Here is a 20,376-nt window from a genome sequence, read left to right as displayed (position 1 = left end):
TATGGCCGTCTTACCTTAGGCGACCCATACTTAGTGGGTGCCGCCTCCCCGTGGGAGGGGCCAATGGCTGCCTCCCCCCCGGGCGCTCCCATCCATAGTGGGTGGCGCCCCTCCTCTAGGGACCTTGAAATTACTGCTCACCGATCATGACCTTACCGCCACAGGCCGGATAGTTGACCGGCTATCCGGCCCCCCCACAAACTCCTACCAAAGGTCATGTTATTACAAACCCCTTAACCATGCTAAGAAGTCTCCTATGAGTAAGACATTCCCCTCCCGGGACAAATGGACCCCATCATCGAGATACATGTGATCCCCCCGAATACATCCATGCGGAATACAGTGCAACTGTGCCGAGCGAAGCAACCTACTAAGCTTGTTATTGACCTTCTTTACCGAATGGTTCAGTGCTGGCACCGAGAGGCCCCCCCGCCACACCCTTCTGGGAATCATGTGGGACCATGCTATCGTGCACCCCGGGATCCTTCTCGCCAGCCAGCTAACAGTAGATAGAACTCGCTCAAGTAGTACTCGCCGACCGAGTATCACCAAGTCATTGCCCCCCAGGTGTACTATGATAACAGATGGCGGTGACCTCTGCCGCCCTAACAGTTCCTCGACAAAACATTGAAACTGGTCAATACAGAGCCCGCCCCTTCCGTGGAAGGTCACTCTGTACCCGTATTCCCCAGCTGCGTGAATCACGTCACCTGCTTTGAATACGTCCCCGGCTCGTCTCACGTATGAGTGGCCCACAACCCACACCACTCTGTCCTCAGCCGGTGAGCTCTGACCGCTGGACCCCAGGTGCCGGGTCGACTGCACAGTCCGCCCCGCATAGTATGCTCGCGAAACTGAAAACCAAACAGAAGACAAGAAGCGTGAGTGCATGACATTGGCTTCACAACATGTGCAAACGCACATACCTTGTATAACAGTTCGAGGACCATCGTCCCAGTTGTTTCACTTTCTCAACACTCTGACCCCTGGCTGTAGCCTCTGTAGCAGCCCCTATCCGAAAGGAATGGGTCCCGAAATCGCCGGGGTCCAAGCCCGCTGCTGCGATTGTCATTGTTAGCACCCTCTGAAACGGAAACCTCGTCAGTGGGGTGGCGTCGATGTGTCTCAGCAGGCTACCCCCCCATGTACCCGCCCTTTGCGCCAAATATTCCTCGATGCACTTCACCGGGCACATGGGGGACCCGCGCATACGCCAACCATATGCGCATGTCCTGGCGAACCTCTGCCGACAGTCTCGTGCGGTGGTGCCCTTCCTTTAGACCGACCATGGCTTGTGCAATGGAGCGGGAAAAGGGGCGGGCCATTGGTATCACTCTTAGAGCAAAGTTAAGCTGCCCTACTGCTTGTTGTAACTGGTGGAGAGTCACTTTCTCTTTGCTAATGCACAGTTCAAGGGAAGCCCTGAATTTCGCTACTTTCCCTACTGGCAGACGGAAACATCCCTCCACAGAATCGAGCTCAATTCCCAGAAACTCGAGTGAAGTGGATGGTCCAACCGTTTTACCTGGTGCCAATGGCACCCCGAATTCCTTCATGAGAGTGCAAAATTCATGTAGGGCCTGCGCACATGTTGTGTCGCTGGCTGCCCCCAAAAATAAAAAATCATCAAGATAATGCATAACACGGCTATGGCCAGTGGCCTTGGTGAATGCCCATTCCAGGAAACAGCTGAATTTTTCAAAATAGGCACAAGAGATGGAGCAACCCATTGGCATACATTTATCCATGTAGTAATGACCCTGGAACACAAAACCTAACAGACGCTGATCCCTTGGGTGTACCGGGAGCAACCGGAACGCTGACTCGATATCGGACTTCGCCATCAGTGCTCCGGGCCCCAGGCGATTCAACATGGCGACGGCATCCTCGAAGGATGCGTACCGCACCGAACAAACTCCTGGGTCAATCGCATCGTTCACCGAATGACCCCTCGGAGCTGACAAGTTATGGATCAGCCTAAATTCCCCAGGGTCCTTCTTGGGAACCACCCCTAACGGGGAACAGATGAAATTAGGTACTGGCGGGTGCCTATATGGGCCAGCAACCCGGCCAAGGGCAACCTCCTTTGCAATCTTCCTCTCAACCACCGCTGGATTGTGCAGAGCCGAGAGTTGGTTCCTACAAAGTGGTTCCCCCCGAAAATCCCCCGCCGGGATGTGGAAACCATATAAGAAGCCGTTCCTCAACACCCCAGCGGAGACATGATCAGGGTATTCGTTGGGCATCGACATCATTACAAATATTAAACATCTTTGTTATTCAGGTGTGTGCCCTCATATATTAAGTAGCCTACATAGACGAAACAGCAGAGGCCTCAGTTAATCTTTCTTCATGGAAGGTCATACAAATTTGAGGAGTGTACCAGGGGCAAGTATTGGTGCCTAGTCATAAGGGAACCAATTGGGATCTATGGAGTTTGAAGTCATTTTAGATGTTGTCTATAATTATTACATCTTAAACTAGGCCAACAATAATTTTTTTAGGTTGAACACTGAATAATGTTAGTGTTCTCATTCGAAACACATTACAACATGGGAGCCTACTTAGAATCATTTGTCATCCTCATCATGTCTGCAGATGAGCTGTCCTATGTGATTGCACCATTTATATCATTATAGATATGGACAGTCCGGATGAAATGAAATGAAATTAGCATTTATAAAGCGCGTGCTCACCTGTAGGCATCCCAGCGCTAGCGGCAACAACTTATCACTAAGGCAATCATCCAGGAAAAAGTTGGATTTTTACTTTCTCTCGAAAGGTCAGATGGTCAGACTCTAGGTGTATATGGCCGGGATGCCTGTTACCCCCTCCCAACACAATCCCCAAGGATGGGAAGACGGACGCAGATCTGAACTTTTGGAAGGCGGGAGGGAGTGACCCCCCCGGCCGTATTTATTAAAATATGAAACAAAATTAAAACATTAAAATAATAGTTTCATATCGTGTACAATTTTCATTTATTACATTTTGATGCAGACATATTCTTTGGCTAACCTTAACAAATCTCTAGTACAAAGATTTTCCTAGCCGAGTCTAACATCCTGCAAATGCATACTTTCTAAATTAAAATTGTACATCCGAGCATTACGGGCCAACGGCAAGGTCGCAACCGGTGTCAGATCCCTACTACCAGAACTCTCCCCCTCACGGTGTGAGGGCGGCTGCGCAGAGGACTGTGCCCTCTGTGCCAACTCCAATTTCCCTTGTCTTGCGGGGGGCCCCCATTTTAACTCAACACCATCTTAAAGGTCGTCCGAGGACCCGTGTGGGGTGTCTGTAAGAAGGTAGCGTGGACCCCCCTCCCACCCCACACTGTCTATCACATCCGCCGTCGCGGATATCCGGGCCCCGGGAAATTCGTAGGAGGGGCATGTAGCCGCCTCCTCCCCTGGAAGGGGCCTATGGCCGTCTTCCCTTAGGCGACCCATACTTAGTGGGTGCTGCCTCCCCGTGGGAGGGGCCAATGGCCACCTCCCCCCGGGGCGCTCCCATCCATAGTGGGTGGCGCCCCCCCCTCTAGGGACCTTGAAATTACTGCTCACCGATCATGACCTTACCGCCCGACCAAAAAATAAATACGACATTTGTTTACCTATCAGGGAAGAAAATTTATACTGTACATTGCAATATTTATCAATACTACTAGATATTCATCACATCACTAAACTAGATCGTTGTCATTTCGCTCAATCGAGGACGAAGACATTACCAAGCAAATACTTTATTGCAGTACTAACATTGTCATGTTGTTTACCTGCTAAATAAAAAAGGGAAAAAAGGCTGTTATCAACGCAAATCACTTTATTGCAGTACTAACGCTGTCATCAGGGGCTGGTGGGTGGGTCAAAATTGCTCCTTGTTCCGTCGAGGGCTCACATGCAACGAGTGGGTGCAGCTTCCAAGCACCGGAACAAGAGGATGCTTCTTCGGATTCCTGCTCTCTTTATTCCTCTTCGGGAGGGCGTGTACCCTCCTCCGGTACGCCTACTGGGCGTGGCCAACGTTGTAGGTGTCTAGGACAACCCCTCTTGGGCGGGAAAAGGCGCGCCCCGGCTACGCCACTTCGGGCATACCAGCCGTGACACGTCCCCGCCCAAAATGGTTTTCCGGGGGGATCCGGGCCCCCTACCATACGTTCGGGGGGACCGAGTGGTCGCCCCTTTCCATATGGCCGGGATGCCTGTTACCCCCTCCCAACACAATCCCCAAGGATGGGAAGACGGACGCAGATCTGAACTTTTTGAAGGCGGGAGGGAGTGACCCCCCCGGCCGTATTTATTAAAATATGAAACAAAATTAAAACATTGAAATAATAGTTTCATATCATGTACAATTTTCATTTATTACATTTTGATGCAGACATATTCTTTGGCTAACCTTAACAAATCTCTAGTACAAAGATTTTCCTAGCCGAGTCTAACATCCTGCAAATGCATACTTTCTAAATTAAAATTGTACATCCTAGCATTACGGGCCAACGGCAAGGTCGCAACCGGTGTCAGATCCCTACTACCAGAACTCTCCCCCTCACGGTGTGAGGGCGGCTGCGCAGAGGACTGTGCCCTCTGTGCCAACTCCAATTTCCCTTGTCTTGCGGGGGCCCCCATTTTAACTCGACGCCATCTTAAAGGTCGTCCGAGGACCCGTGTGGGGTGTCTGTAAGAAGGTAGCGTGGACCCCCCTCCCACCCCACACTGTCTATCACATCCGCCGTCGCAGATATCCGGGCCCCGGGAAATTCGTAGGAGGGGCATGTAGCCGCCTCCTCCCCTGGAAGGGGCCTATGGCCGTCTTACCTTAGGCGACCCATACTTAGTGGGTGCCGCCTCCCCGTGGGAGGGGCCAATGGCCGCCTCCCCCCCGGGCGCTCCCATCCATAGTGGGTGGCGCCCCTCCTCTAGGGACCTTGAAATTACTGCTCACCGATCATGACCTTACCGCCACAGGCCGGATAGTTGACCGGCTATCCGGCCCCCCCACAAACTCCTACCAAAGGTCATGTTATTACAAACCCCTTAACCATGCTAAGAAGTCTCCTATGAGTAAGACATTCCCCTCCCGGGACAAATGGACCCCATCATCGAGATACATGTGATCCCCCCGAATACATCCATGCGGAATACAGTGCAACTGTGCCGAGCGAAGCAACCTACTAAGCTTGTTATTGACCTTCTTTACCGAATGGTTCAGTGCTGGCACCGAGAGGCCCCCCCGCCACACCCTTCTGGGAATCATGTGGGACCATGCTATCGTGCACCCCGGGATCCTTCTCGCCAGCCAGCTAACAGTAGATAGAACTCGCTCAAGTAGTACTCGCCGACCGAGTATCACCAAGTCATTGCCCCCCAGGTGTACTATGATAACAGATGGCGGTGACCTCTGCCGCCCTAACAGTTCCTCGACAAAACATTGAAACTGGTCAATACAGAGCCCGCCCCTTCCGTGGAAGGTCACTCTGTACCCGTATTCCCCAGCTGCGTGAATCACGTCACCTGCTTTGAATACGTCCCCGGCTCGTCTCACGTATGAGTGGCCCACAACCCACACCACTCTGTCCTCAGCCGGTGAGCTCTGACCGCTGGACCCCAGGTGCCGGGTCGACTGCACAGTCCGCCCCGCATAGTATGCTCGCGAAACTGAAAACCAAACAGAAGACAAGAAGCGTGAGTGCATGACATTGGCTTCACAACATGTGCAAACGCACATACCTTGTATAACAGTTCGAGGACCATCGTCCCAGTTGTTTCACTTTCTCAACACTCTGACCCCTGGCTGTAGCCTCTGTAGCAGCCCCTATCCGAAAGGAATGGGTCCCGAAATCGCCGGGGTCCAAGCCCGCTGCTGCGATTGTCATTGTTAGCACCCTCTGAAACGGAAACCTCGTCAGTGGGGTGGCGTCGATGTGTCTCAGCAGGCTACCCCCCCATGTACCCGCCCTTTGCGCCAAATATTCCTCGATGCACTTCACCGGGCACATGGGGGACCCGCGCATACGCTGGACCACAACACTGTCTCCCCTAGCACTCTGATCAGTCTTGGACTTGGCTATTGTGACCACCATAGAATCACCCTTAATCAGAATGCAATCCCGACACAGACCTCCCTCCACATCTTTCTTGTTTCTTGCAACCAGCTCGCTCACCCGCATAGCCCCATGGAATGCTAATGCGAAAGCGGCCCGGAACAGCACTGCCTCGAACTGGGAGGAACATGTCGTGGGGAGCATCGACATCAGCAGGGACAACCTGTCTAACCCAATCGGGTGCCTCTCGTCCACTCTGCGACCCTCAAGGCGTTGCCAACCACGAAGGGCTTTCTTTACCAAAAAGGACGATGTCGGGTCCTTGATACCATGCGCCTGCGCCATGAAAGAAATGGCGGCCCGGTGCCTATTGGCCGTTGCCGCTGATCGGCCTTCCTTGTGCAGTGCTACTAGAAACTTCAGCACATTATCCTCCTGACCCCAATTGTCCCCCCCTGTCGGACCCAAAAATGTACAATAGGAATGAAACGCTCCTTCGTATGCCTTCCTCGTCCTGGGGGCTAAGCTTGCTGCCACAAGGTCCTGTAATCCGGGGCACTGAGTAACCAGAGTGCTTCGGGAAATGGTGCCGCCGCTAGGTCTGCGGAAGGTAGATAATCCCTGAAAGCCTGCATGTGTGAACGAGAGAGTGCATCAGCCGCCTGGTTCAGTACACCTGGCACATGCTTCGCTCTGAATTGCACGTTTAGTCTCATGCAAAGCAGTACAATTTCTTTCAGTAATCTCAATATCCACTTACAGCGTGCTGCCTGACTATTTATACATTCGACCACAGTCATATTGTCGGACCAAAACACCACAGAGCGATCTCTGAACTCCTCCGGCCATGCCTTCAGAGCCACAAAAATGGGGAACAACTAGAGGAACCCAATGTTACCTGTGAGGCCGCTGGTGTGCCACCACATCGGCCATGTCTGCGCCGACCATCGATTACCAAAGATGGCGCCAAATCCCACGCTCCCCGCCGAGTCGGTCCACAAACCCAGCTCGTCCGAAGACGCTGGCGGCTTGTTCCACACCACTCGACCGTTGAAGTCCGCCAGGAACGCCAACCATATGCGCATGTCCTGGCGAACCTCTGCCGACAGTCTCGTGCGGTGGTGCCCTTCCTTTAGACCGACCATGGCTTGTGCAATGGAGCGGGAAAAGGGGCGGGCCATTGGTATCACTCTTAGAGCAAAGTTAAGCTGCCCTACTGCTTGTTGTAACTGGTGGAGAGTCACTTTCTCTTTGCTAATGCACAGTTCAAGGGAAGCCCTGAATTTCGCTACTTTCCCTACTGGCAGACGGAAACATCCCTCCACAGAATCGAGCTCAATTCCCAGAAACTCGAGTGAAGTGGATGGTCCAACCGTTTTACCTGGTGCCAATGGCACCCCGAATTCCTTCATGAGAGTGCAAAATTCATGTAGGGCCTGCGCACATGTTGTGTCGCTGGCTGCCCCCAAAAATAAAAAATCATCAAGATAATGCATAACACGGCTATGGCCAGTGGCCTTGGTGAATGCCCATTCCAGGAAACAGCTGAATTTTTCAAAATAGGCACAAGAGATGGAGCAACCCATTGGCATACATTTATCCATGTAGTAATGACCCTGGAACACAAAACCTAACAGACGCTGATCCCTTGGGTGTACCGGGAGCAACCGGAACGCTGACTCGATATCGGACTTCGCCATCAGTGCTCCGGGCCCCAGGCGATTCAACATGGCGACGGCATCCTCGAAGGATGCGTACCGCACCGAACAAACTCCTGGGTCAATCGCATCGTTCACCGAATGACCCCTCGGAGCTGACAAGTTATGGATCAGCCTAAATTCCCCAGGGTCCTTCTTGGGAACCACCCCTAACGGGGAACAGATGAAATTAGGTACTGGCGGGTGCCTATATGGGCCAGCAACCCGGCCAAGGGCAACCTCCTTTGCAATCTTCCTCTCAACCACCGCTGGATTGTGCAGAGCCGAGAGTTGGTTCCTACAAAGTGGTTCCCCCCGAAAATCCCCCGCCGGGATGTGGAAACCATATAAGAAGCCGTTCCTCAACACCCCAGCGGAGACATGATCAGGGTATTCGTTTAGCCAGGGGGTCATTGCCATGATATCGACGGGGGTAGGTAACGGTACACAATGGACCCCCTCAGACCTGTTTGGCCCCTCCTCTACTCCCCGTATCATTACTCCTGGATCTACACGAACTCTCGGGGTGTGAAGAATTTCCGCAACCTGCACACACATGTCTGAACTTACATGTCCATTGTGGCCTTGTGCAGTTGCCCCTGTTAAAGTTCCAACAGACCCCTTTCTTACCCCCATTCCCACCATTCCTTGGTTGGTGCTCGCCAGCGGGGCCTGCTCGAAAGGGCGTCGCGGGCTGTTGGCGGGAAGGCCCCGACCCACTCCCGCCTAGCGAGGATGACTTTGTCGCGCCCGGCAGGAGCTGCTTCTGCCAAGAGAACGAGTCGAGACAATCCCACGTCAGAGATGAATCGTACTCCTTGGCCTTACGAAACTTCATATCGTAACCCATCCACTCATCGCCCTCATACGTCTCATAGAAATCCATTATTCGTGCCTGATAGCAGGCCAATTCGGTCAAAACCTCGGGCTTACGCTCCCCAATAATTGCAGTAAACATCGCAAAGGCCTTGGCCCAATTTGAGATTGTCTCATCAACCCTGAATCCCGCCATTTTGGCTCGCCACACACTCGGGTGCCACAAATCCTTCTGAGTCTTAACATACTCCATCTCGTGATGATCAGTCAGCAGAGAAAACATATTCACATACTTATCAGCCCAAATCAATTCTTTCGTGGCCAGCGGTATATGTTGGACCACCTTTTCCCTTCTCGAGGGCAAAGACCCCTCCCTTGCCATTGGCAATGCCTGCTTACCCGGCTCCATTGCTGATCCCGCTGCTTTTTCGACGCCGGTTGCTGTTCCTTCCGAGGTCACCTGTGGGGGGACAAGAGAGAGATTCGCCTTTGCGGCATCTCGCGACTGCCGCAACTGCTGCATTAGTAACTTGGCCTCCTCGGCCGTGTCTCCCGGTGCCGTAGCACCCCCTGTTTTTCCGCCGAACCATGCGGCCAACTGGGCGGCTAACTCCGGAGGCATATCCTCCTCGCTGGCGGGCGTAACAACAACCGGAATCGGTTGGCCCGCGTCCGGGATCGGTACCGGGGCCTCGACTGGAATGACCGGGCTTGCCGGGGGTAACTCGGGAACCGGGACCTCCCCCCCTGCCGCCCTATTCCTGACCCTTTTACCCCTCCCTGCGGGGACTACTCCCGGCAATGCCGGGCCTATAACCTTCTTCGGTTTACCCGTATTGTTCATCGCTGCCATCTGTTTCTTCATGCTCGCCATATCTTTTATCAGCATGCAAAGCATCTGGTCAGTCCCTGACTTCTTTCCGGCCTTCTTGCCAGGCATTGTTTATCGGATGTCGATCCTTGTTGCTCAACACGGTCCTGGATCGTAGCCTCGAAGTCGCTGAAAGAGAAACACAAGAATTACAAGTTCTCAAAATTGCTCCTTGTTCCGTCGAGGGCTCACGTGCAACGAGTGGGTGCAACTTCCAAGCACCGGAACAAGAGGGTGCTTCTTCGGATTCCTGCTCTCTTTATTCCTCTTCGGGAGGGCGTGTACCCTCCTCCGGTACGCCTACTGGGCATGGCCAACGTTGTAGGTGTCTAGGACGCCGCTTCGGGCATACCAGCCGTGACACGCCCCCCGCCCAAAATGGTTTCCCGGGGGGATCCGGGCCCCCTACCATACGTTCGGGGGGACCAAGTGGTCGCCCCTTTCCATATGAAGGGGTAAAAGGTTCCAAAGCTTTGCCACATTATATGAAAAAAAGCCGTGGTGGCTCATGTTTTTGAAAGTAAAAACCTGACGGTATTGAAAAGAGAAAAGCTCTGTCAGTAAGGGTTGCAATAATGCGTACCTGGTTAATAATGCGTTTCTTATCTTTTGTGTACTATTTGTATCGAGTTTGGAATCAACTGAAACAGAGTTACCTTTAAAGTGGGACTTACGTTAACACTGCTATATTCGTGGACTCTGGTAATGAATGTGCAAGACCACCAGGGAGTGTCTTGAGTTGTACATAACAACCCCACTGGTGACTGTCACAGTAGGTGAGGATGATACAGGTAACTCCATGTTTACTATTGAGCGCATGAAGATTACCGTATATATCTCTAAAACGTATTCAACTTCTATTAACATGAAACCTATTATATGCAGTTCTAATATAGCCTTTAGTTAAGAAATATATATGTGGTGGTGTTTTTAACTCCAAAACAAATTCAAAAGGTCGGATACAAGGGCTTTCAGTCGGGTATGATCAAGTGTCTGTGGGATTGGACCTGGGATTTGTACATGCTCACACTGACAAAAACACACACAAGCACTCTCTCAGAAGGCCTTAAAAAATGTTGATTAGTTCGAAAATGTTTGTGTTTTAAGTGCTCCCAACAATCCGCCCTCCTCTCTCTTTCCGTTGTCCCTTATGCCCCCTGATGTCCTGCTTCTCTTATAATGTGTTTTAACAAGATATCCCAGCGTTACTGTTGGGAAATTTGAAAGCTCAACCCCTCTGCCCAAACTCAACATTAACCATTCTATGCCCCTGTTGATTAGTCAGAGAGCTGCACTGGGATTGGTGAGATGTTAGCACAAATCTGTGCTCTGAATGGTTAGGTGCAGACAAAGCCACCCTGTGATAGGTTGGCATTTGACAGAGCCACGCTGTCATTGGTTGTCATTCACTAGTTTGTTCGCTATGATTTTGAGGTGATTGTTGAGTTTCTTTCAGTGTCACTTGCTGTAGAGGATCGGAAATTACCTGGAGAAGGAATAGATGCATTTGAAATGATGATGGACATTGGGTTTTATTCATATACCTGGATATATTAATGGAATAAATATACAGCTTCTAGAAAAGATGGACAGTCTCCTTTAATGGGTAATTTTAATGCTAGAAAGTTAGCCTGTATGATATGAAGCAAATGGCAGAATTAACAACTTGAGGCATTAAACAGGTGGGACAGAATGGCGACAGAGAAAGAGCGAAAGGAAATGACAAAACAGGTAAAGGGCTCATTTAAACAGTGGCTTGAAAACAAATGGGCCCAACAGGAAAAACACTGGAGGGAGAAAATGTTTGAGTGTGTAAACACTTTTCCTACTATAGTTAAGGAAACAAATGATAAAGACAAAATAAAATGAGAAGAGAAGCAGAATAATTATTTCCAATGAGAAGGATAATTTATTACGTGCGAGAACACGTGATACTAGCTCAGTCAGGACCTGAAAAGGGTGATGGAGGAGATTATGGTACCGTTGTGCATAGTTCTACTACTAATGTAGTGATACCAAGTGCACTGACAGAGACAGTGATGACTTTCATGCCTAGCACAAGTGGAGATACACAATGGGATGTGCAGATTCAAGCTGCAGCACCTGTAAGAACAGAGGTAGTTGAAGAAGGTCCTAAATAAAATAATGTTGGCATTTTAAAAAATGGAATCTGGTTAAATATTGCAGGGAAATGTTGACCTAAATAGATCATTGAATTACTATGCTGATAAAATAGCTGATATATAATCATAGGAGCAACCAAATGAGTAAATTAAGTATTTGGTAAGTTAAAATAGTTAACTGATGAAATGGAGGTTGATATCAGCAAGATGAAAAATGTGAAACAAAATTTAAAAATGGATGTGACACTTGATGAAATTAGAGAGAGGGTTTAATCACATTAAGAACCCATTCTAAATATCTAATTGAGAAAGCAAGGGTTTGTAGTGATTTGAAGAAATATAGAGAAAGTTGAAAGTAAGGGACAGCAAATTGAAAGAGAATGAAAGGGGCTGAAGGAAAGGTGAGAGGTTTCACAAGTGATTCTGAAGTTGGTACAGGGACAGTTTTAGAGTTTCTTTGAGAGAAGTTCATAAAGGGAATTTTGTTCATTTGCCATGGACTCAAGGTGATTTGTAAGCATTTACAAATACGTTTGCGAAATTGAGAGAGGATCCAGGAAAATGGTATGAAGAGGTACAAAAATTGACACATATTTCTCTGATTCTGTGGATTGACTTAAATACACTGCTTTATCATGTGCCTCATAATGTCAAATAGTGTGCCAAAATGAATGGCCAGCACCTACGGAGCCATGGGCGGGCATCACTCCTCGAGCGAGGGAGTAACCTTGATGGCATGAGTACAGCACAGCCGCCTTTAAACAGCAATGCCTTATCAATCCCTTGTCAGTATCACTTAACTCTTTTTCCCTTGAATGACCCTGGTTTCCATTTATTGTACAGATTGTGACTACAGGCGTACCTTCCCCCATGTTGTCTCATGAAGCCAAATGGAGGCAATTAATATGTATGTGCCATTTAATCACGATCTGTGTTATATGCATGTATGTCATGTCTGTGCTTTATTAAAGTATTGTTTAAGTAAACTTTTCTGATGGTACCACTGGACATGTTCACATATACTGCAGGAAATATATCATACTTTTCCACCCAGGTCATGTATTTTCCGAAAGTTACAAGCGTGATAATGTGTAACATGGCCAAATGCCATGATGAGCTAATCTCTTTTATTTCCATTCATTTTATCTTCACAGATTTTCCAGTGACTAACACTAATTGACATTGGTGTATACCTGATTGGCATATTTAGTTTACATGTAAGTCCCTTGTAAAGTGGTAAACCATATACCCAGGGCCTGTAATCTAAATGCTACTAGTGAGAATGCAGCACTGATTGTGCCACCCACAAAAGTAGCCTTTCAAACCTGTCTCGGGCCTGCCATTGCAGTATCTGTGTGTTCACTTTACTGCCACATCAATGTGGAATTTTAAACCACTTTCAAAGCCTTAAATTCCCCGTTGATTACACATAAGTCACCCCTGTCGTAGGCCCTAGGTAGCCCTATGGACAGGGTGCAGTGTAGCTAAAAGGTAGGACATGTACTTTTAAGTTTTACATGTCATGGTAGTGACAAACAGCTACATTCATTTTTCACTGTGATGCCTACTCCTCTCATAGGCTAGCATTGGGAATTCCTTACAAACACTTTTAAGCTGTAATTCCCGATTAAAAAGGAGTAGCTAAACCATGTTTGATATCTTTGGAATGGCAATTATAAATCCTCTTTAGTGGTAAAGTTGGATTTGAAATTACTATTTTAGAAAAAACACTTTTAGAAAGTGGACATTTCTCTGCTCTTAACCGAGCTCTGTGTGCCTGCAGCCTGTCCCCAATACACGTCTGGGCTGGGTGACAGCTACACTTTGTGTATTTCCTTTAAACCGCCACAAACACAGGAATTGTGAGTACTCATCTGCATTCTGATAGCCTTCTGGGAAGAAAGAGGGAGAAGGAGCTCATTCCTATACCTGAATAGGCTGTGTCTGGTCCCCCACACAAAGGACTAATTACCACTCAAAGATAGCCTGACAGACAGGGCTAGAATGAAAGGGAACCTGTGCACTTCAAGGAGCTGTTTTGAAGTTACCCACCACTTCAAAGGCACATTTGAGTATAAGTACTCAGGCTATGACCCCACCAAATTAGTACAGAAATGGACCTGGGAAGAACTCTGCTGGAGTAAAGACAGGGCAGCTGTGGTATAAGGATTGCCACATTGCCTTGACTGACTGTTTTGACGAACTGGTTCTCTACATTGCTGAGCTGCCCTGCTGCCTGCTGAACTCTGCCCTGTTGAGGAAAAGGACTAGATCCCTCTCACTTGAACCCAGAGTGACTCCAAGGGCTTGCTGGCTTGCCCTCTATTTTCTGGAGTCCCAGGGACACAAAAGACTTCCTGCAACTCTGCTGGTGCTGCTGGATTCCGGCATCAGTGAGTCCTACCCTTGCCGAAGGTGCTCGCTACAGTCATGGGCCTCAGAAGTGGGTTCTGCAACTGATTTTCTACAAAACTGATGCATCGTCATCACTGCGCCGATTGAACCTACACAGTGCCCCTTGATGCTGACACAGTGCCAATCCAAAGACATTCCTGAATGGCTCGACGATGATGCAGTGCTGATCAGAGGTCCTGACAATGAGGTTAGACACTGATGCAGTGCCAATCCGAAGTCCTGATTGTGAGTCTCGACTTCAACGCATCGACTCGACTGTGTGAATCAGAACTAATGCATTGAACTCTCAACAACGACACTTCACTCCTTCCAATGTACTTTTTCCGTGGACCCTGCGTGGGTCCTGTAGTCGGCCTGCCCTCCTTTGCGGTCAGCCTTAACTTTAGATTTACCTCGGTCCATCATGACCTCAAGTAACCTTTTAGAAATAATGACTTCAAAGCTCTGTTTATGCATTTATTTTTTAGAAATTCATATAACGATTTTGTCTGATTGCATGTTTGTCAATTTGTTCTTGTTTTACTCAGATATATATTCTCTATTGTTCTAAACATGTGTGGAATCTTTTTGGGGTGTTTTCATTGTGTTATTGTGTGTCTGTGAATGTGTCTGTGTTTTGCACACTTACTTTACAGATTGCTTCTTATGTTAAGCCTACCTATTCTGTACCAAGCTACCAGATGGTGAGAACAGGTTAATTTAAAGTGTGTATCCAGCTTACCCTGACTAGGATTGTGGATTCTACTTGGACAGTGTGCAAACCTTTGCCAACTAGAGACCCAATTTATAACTGTTGTATTGACAATCGTTCCTTGTTATCAGAGAAGTTGAATGTGAAATTGTAAACAGACAGCTGGTATGGTTTTGGAGTGGTGCATGACAATGGCCAATTGTGGTCCCAAAGGAGCTTCCCCAGGAGCTCCAATAAAAATAGTTCTTACAAATTGGATTGGTGAAAAGCCATACAACAGCCAAAAGAGATTGCTGTGGTAAACTGTATTTCCCATAAGGTTCGAAATGACATGAGAACACTTGGAAATAAATATGCTGACCACATGGCAAAATATTGTGCATTGCAGAATGGGACATTTGCGCAAGAGAGTGAAAGTGATGAATAGAGAACTAATTCAGTAAAAAAAGCATAAAACACATTTTTTTTCTTTATGAGTTCAATCCAGACTTCCTGAGTGAATTAAGAGATTTACAGGATGATGCCTCAGAAAATGAGAAAAGAAAATGGGAGAGGCTAGGCTTCAAGAGAAATTATCAAGATTTGTATGAGAATGCTGAGCATATAGTATTACCAGATTTAATGTTACATCCAATGTGTAAGTATTTACACAACAGATCTTATTTATTATTCGAATACTCAAAAAGAACTGGGAAAATGTAGGATTTTGAAATGCTACTGAGGATGTATGCACTCAATGCCTAATATGTCACTTGAATAATTAAGTTACAAAGACAATGTTATGAACCATATTGGCAAATGAGAGTGCCCATTTACAAAACTACAAGCATATGCGATTGAGATGCTAGACTGCAATGGTTTAAAATATAACTTGATAATTATCTGCTTGTTTTCTACATGTGTTGAAGCCTATTCCACCAGGAGACCAGATAGCCTTACAGTTGGCAAATTGTTGTTGAGGGAGTTGATACCACGCTTTGCTTTTCCTACTTCAATTGAGACAGATTGTGGAGTGCATTTTAGAAATGAGATTTTGCAAATAATTTGCTCAGTGTTTGAAATCAACTAAAAGTTTAATTGTAGTTCTCAACTACAACATTCAAGAATGAAGGAAAGGACCAATGCCACTCTCAAGAGTAAACTGGTCAAAGTCTGTACCTCAATGAGTTTAAATTGGCCTGATACCATTTCTCTGGTTTTGATGAGCATGAGAAGTAATTCTGACAGACAGACTGGTTTATCGCCCTAAGATGTTATCATGGGAAGAGCAAAGAGACTAGCATTCGTTTCTTCAGCTGCACTGGCTTTGACATCGTGCTAGATTATTGCAAAGATTTGGCTGATATAATGAAATCTGTCTCTCATTAGGTGAATCTGGCAACAGAAAAAACAAGAGATATTCCTCGTCATCGTCTCAGACACGTGATTGGATTGTAATTCAAAAACATGTCAGGACAAGTTATTTGAAGTAGTAGTTGAGGGATCCTTTCCAAATAATATTGATGACGTCCACTGTTGTAAAATGTGCTGCTGTGCCGAGGTGCATTCACACTGCTCACACGAAAAGAGTAAAGGTGATAGAAACAATAAAGGAAACAACTGATAAAGCAGATATAAGTACACAGAGCCAAGTGCCAAGTCAAGCTCAAAGTCAAGCGCAAGTTTACAGCATGAATCAAGAGGGAGGTAAAACATTTTAAACTGTTGAAGACAACAGGCAAATGCAGAATAAAGTGCTGAAGGTTCCTGTTAGTAAAAGCTCTGATGAAGAATCTGAAATTCCTGAAGTCCAGTTTCAGGACAGTGATCAGACTGAAGAGCTGTTACAGTGCAAAACACAAAGGCATGAGCGGCAGCAAGAAGAAGTAGTTTCTGATCTGAACAATGAAATGTTCAGTTGAAAATCAAAGTTACAAAGACTCCCAGAGGAAAGAAGAAGTTCACATTGAACAGAGCAGACACAGTGGTTCAATGTTTAAGAATAAGTTCGAGTTTAAGCCAATGTTCATTGGAGAGCAAAGAAACTCCGACAAGGACTGTTGCTGAACAAGAAATTTGGAGGAAGATAATCCAAGGGAGAGACCTTGCAAAAAAAGAACCATAAGAAAAGCCTGAGAGACAAATATATTCTGAAACTAGTGGAAGTTAATCACTAGTGGCCAAGATAGCAATGAGAAGAAGAGTCCAAATTCGAAAATATGCCTCTCCTGAAGGGGTATATCTAGCTACAGTTTTAGAAGAAGAAAACAGTGTTGGATGACTTTACATTGATCAATCAATGCCAGTAAAATTTTGAAAGTAAATCATAGACTGAGTTTGAAACAGAAGAACCACCTTGAACTGTGCAAAGAGACTTTTTCTTTTTGAGTTAATATTTTTGAGGAGATTGAAAATCGAACTGAAATGAACTCTTAAAAAAGAAAATTTAGAAGATTTAGAATTTTGATTTGCTTATATTTCTAATAACAAATGGAGAAAAAAATATATTATTGTTTTAACCCTTTTGCCGTGTGGCAAATTTTGCCATGGTGCGAGGAGGGGCATGGCTGGGCGTGGTGCTCGGGTACCCAGGACGGCTCCCGGCCGTCATGAGTCACAGTAGGCGCGTGCTCATGGCGGCCGGGAGCCATATGAACTCCGCCCACTGATTAATTCTCCTGCACATCCGGGGAATTAACCGCACGTGGGCGGAGCTGCACGTTCGGACGACTCCCGGCCCTCATGAGCACACGGCTACTGTGACTCATGATGGCTGGGAGCTGTCCCGAGCATGGATGTGGTTAAAGAACATTCTTGTTGATTTTAAATATTTACCACAATCAGTTTTGTCTAAATCAGAAGAAGGATTATAGCAAATGCTGCGAAATTTTAGGGTTGGTGTTAATAATGTTAATAATAATCACATTAATAGTTTTATTGGGACTGTTGATGTGCTTCCTTACCCCAGCGGGATATGTTTCAAATCACATTAAAGTAGAGTTAACAACTGAAAGAAAGTATTTAAATCATGATGTACCAGTGTATAAAGAAAATTTGGATAGTAGATTTAAGGATAATGTTTATACTAAATTGATTAGAGAATGTATAGATATCATTTAAAGTAGTGAGTGTTTTCTATGTGGTTCCCACTTCCTATCTCATTTTCGCCCTCATGCAATAGTGAAAAATGATTTAAAAAATTCTCATTATTTGACTGATTTGAATTTGTCGTTTGAGAATATGCCCATAAGAGAAGATAATAAAGAAACTAAATATAACTTTTTGAGAGGTGTTGCACAAAACAAGTATGATACTAATCATCGTTATGCCAGTAGTGAGGAGCATCCTTTTATTAGAGAATAATAATAATATGAGAGAGTATTAAAAATTGTGAAAAACCGGGAAGAACAGAAGGCTGCATTAGAGCAGATAAAAGAGGAAGAGAAATTTAGGTTATCAGGCTTACATCCTAGATAGAGAATGGAACAAGAGACAAGAAGTGAGTTCTATATGGCAAGGTATAGTTCTTCAAATGGAGTTAAGGTAGAATTTGTGTGAGAAAGTGTGTGTAATAGAACTTAAGAAGTTAGGGGAGACTATTTGCATGTGGAGAAACTATTATGTCAGGAATGCATTATGTCGGTTGTAAAATTGCTTATTGCAATATGCCAAGAAATTGGGTTGGCTAAAGTTTATCGTATGAATTAATTTAATAGTAAACATAGTTTGAGATGAGTAGTTTTGGCTGCATTAAATGCTCTACTTCCTTCTGTAGGTGTGGCAAGGAATTATGTGAAAATTAAATGTTCGGCTATGGTTGTAGATAGGCTTGCAGTATATACAGCAGTGTCATTTAAGAGAGAAAATGTAGAAATGGTAGCTATTAGGGCTATGGTGATGCAAAATCATTTAGCATTGGCTAGTCTATTGGTGAAAGAGGTAGGAGTCTGTAAGGTGACAAAGGCTAAGAGATGTTGTATGTATATACCTAATAATAGGAGAGTTATTGAGTCTTTTGTAACTAATTTAACTGTCTTTCACATGAGAATAAATCTTTTGAAGAACATGGTTCAGGGTTTAATAACCAAAGAGCTTAGTAATGGTGTGATTGATTAGGTAATTTAGGTGGAAATGCTTTTTCAAAATGCAAATGCATTTCTCACCCCTATACTAATCATAATCATTTGTGTAGTTATTCTGCTTCCTTTGCTTAAGTTTTCTGAGTGTATGATTAGCAGTTATCAGTACAAAGGTAAAGGTGAAAATAGGTTGAAGAAAAGGAAAAGGTCGATGGAGATGGAATTGGAGAGACTCGATAATCTGGTCTACAGCCAGAAGAAATTCCAGAAAGCAATTGAAATTGATGGCGATTTTGACTAAATGATGATAGTTGTATTAATGCGTTTTAGTGATTATATAATAATCAAAGGGGAGAGGTTGTGAAAGTTATTTAAATACACAATTTTTAGTGAAAATTAACATTGAAAATTAATGATTTATAATGAATTTTAGATGTAACTAATTCATTATTGAATCTGCACTTAAAACAAGTTTGAAATGTAATTTAGAGGTGTGTTTGTTAGTGTGATCACGATGGGCCATATTTTTGCGAGGATACCATTTTTATTAATTTGGATGCTGTTCTGATGTTCTGCTCATCTTGCTCCTGCTCTTCCCCTCCCATCCCAATCTCTTGTGATGTTTTCTCTCCCCACAGTTTCGGCAGAACATGAGACAAGCTGATATCCGAGACTGCTTTTCTAATGTGCATAGATTGTGAATGAATTGTCTATTGTTTGTTAACAATTTGAAACAATCCAAGGTCCTCTTTAAGGGTGGGCGTAAAATCCGTTTCGCGGGCGAATTTGCGGATTTTCCGCGATTTCGCGATCCGCGAATCTCGCGAAATCGCGGTAAAATCCACGAATCAGCAGGGACGAATTTTCAGCCAAGCAAGGGTTACAGCAGCAGGTGCAAAAGTTGAACCTAATTTCTTTGTAACCTTTTACAAAAGGGTTACAAACAAATTAACTTCAACTTGGACACCTGCTGCTAATTGCTTCCTGCCGCCTCGTTGCCTACTTGCAACTATTCTCTGACCCTGCTCTGACCCTTGAAGCAGGGTCAGAGAATAGTTACAAGTAGGCAACGAGGCACCTGTCCAAGGAATTAAACCTCATCAGGAAGCACTTACAGATATAAAAAACAGGAAGAAGGGAGAGGATGGCAAATACACCCATTTTGAGTTGTCAGGAGGGGTTAAACTAAAAGAGACCTTTACAGCACAATTTTCATATGCATTTTGCTAAAAATAAAAAGCTGTATGTTCTGTAGGGGCAACTCAGGAATCTGGCCCTTCAGAGATCCGGCCTCTCTTTCTTTCTCTCGTTCTCTCTCTCCCTCTCTCTTTCCCTCTCTTTCTCTCTATCTATCTATCTATCTATCTATCTATCTATCTATCTATCTATCTATCTATCTATCTATCTATCTATCTATCTCTCTCTCCCTCTCCCATAAATGACTGCATGGGTAACTTCGCTATGCAAGCGGCTCGCGAAGACGCAAAAATCCCCGCAAACACGCAAAAAAACCCGCGAACACGCTAGGAATTCTGTCTCTTCCTTTTAGGATTTTGTTGCTCATTTGGCACTTGGATGCATTGTCAGGAAATCAGAAATCAGAATTATTTCTCAACCTAAATTCTGGGGTGTGTCTGGAGGGGCAGCCTTAGGGACCAG

Source organism: Lissotriton vulgaris, unplaced genomic scaffold (genome assembly GCF_964263255.1).
Source record: "Lissotriton vulgaris unplaced genomic scaffold, aLisVul1.2 SCAFFOLD_775, whole genome shotgun sequence".
NCBI lineage: Eukaryota > Metazoa > Chordata > Amphibia > Caudata > Salamandridae > Lissotriton > Lissotriton vulgaris.
This window is presented reverse-complemented; position numbering follows the sequence as displayed.